Here is a 519-nt window from a genome sequence, read left to right as displayed (position 1 = left end):
GGACGCGCAGGCCGAGCGCGCCGCCCGCGGGCCTGGCCGTCCGCGACTCTCGCCTCCACCCCCACTCTGCTCCCCAACTTGGAGGGGACCCCGGGTTCGCTTCTGTACAAAAGGCTGCGGAGTTGGGGCGCGGGCCGGCGGCGCCTCTGCTCCGGCCGGGACACAGCGGCGCCCCGCAGCCCCCAGCCCCACCACGGCGTCCCCCTCCCGTTCGCCGGCCCGCAATTACCTGCCGCCCCGTCTCCGCATCCAACCTCCTCGATTAAAGTTCACTTTGGCCGGGAGAGCTGGCTCGGGCTTCCCCTTGCACCGCCCGGCGGTTCGGCTCACTTTGCCCCGCGCGAGCTCTCGGATCCGGGCCGGAGAGGCGGCTTTCGGGCCTGGCCGCCCCTTCCTCCCGGGGTGGGCTGGCGGTCCCCCCGAATAGAACTTGTGGGTCTCCTCAGGCGGACATTTTTTTCGCTGAGGCAGCCTCAGCACCGCGCTCGGCTCGGCTCCGGATCCCTCCGCGCCGGGAAG

General features: G+C 72.3%; 1 protein-coding gene across 2 annotated transcripts in view; it reads right to left on the bottom strand.

Annotated features, from left to right (window-relative positions):
- TCF12 (transcription factor 12) overlaps nucleotides 1–513 on the bottom strand; it is a 389,625-nt gene extending 389,112 nt beyond the window's left edge. For both annotated transcript variants that reach the window (XM_010836801.1, XM_010836799.1), the window contains exon 1: nucleotides 230–513. The gene's annotated coding sequence lies outside the window, so the exon portion shown is untranslated. The remainder of the gene's footprint in view (nucleotides 1–229) is intronic.
- Nucleotides 514–519: the final 6 nt, after the last annotated feature.

Source organism: Bison bison, unplaced genomic scaffold (genome assembly GCF_000754665.1).
Source record: "Bison bison bison isolate TAMUID 2011002044 unplaced genomic scaffold, Bison_UMD1.0 scf7180017864066, whole genome shotgun sequence".
NCBI classification, from domain to species: Eukaryota; Metazoa; Chordata; class Mammalia; order Artiodactyla; family Bovidae; genus Bison; species Bison bison.
Note: the sequence above shows the minus strand (reverse complement) of the source record. Positions and strands in the feature narration are given on the sequence as shown.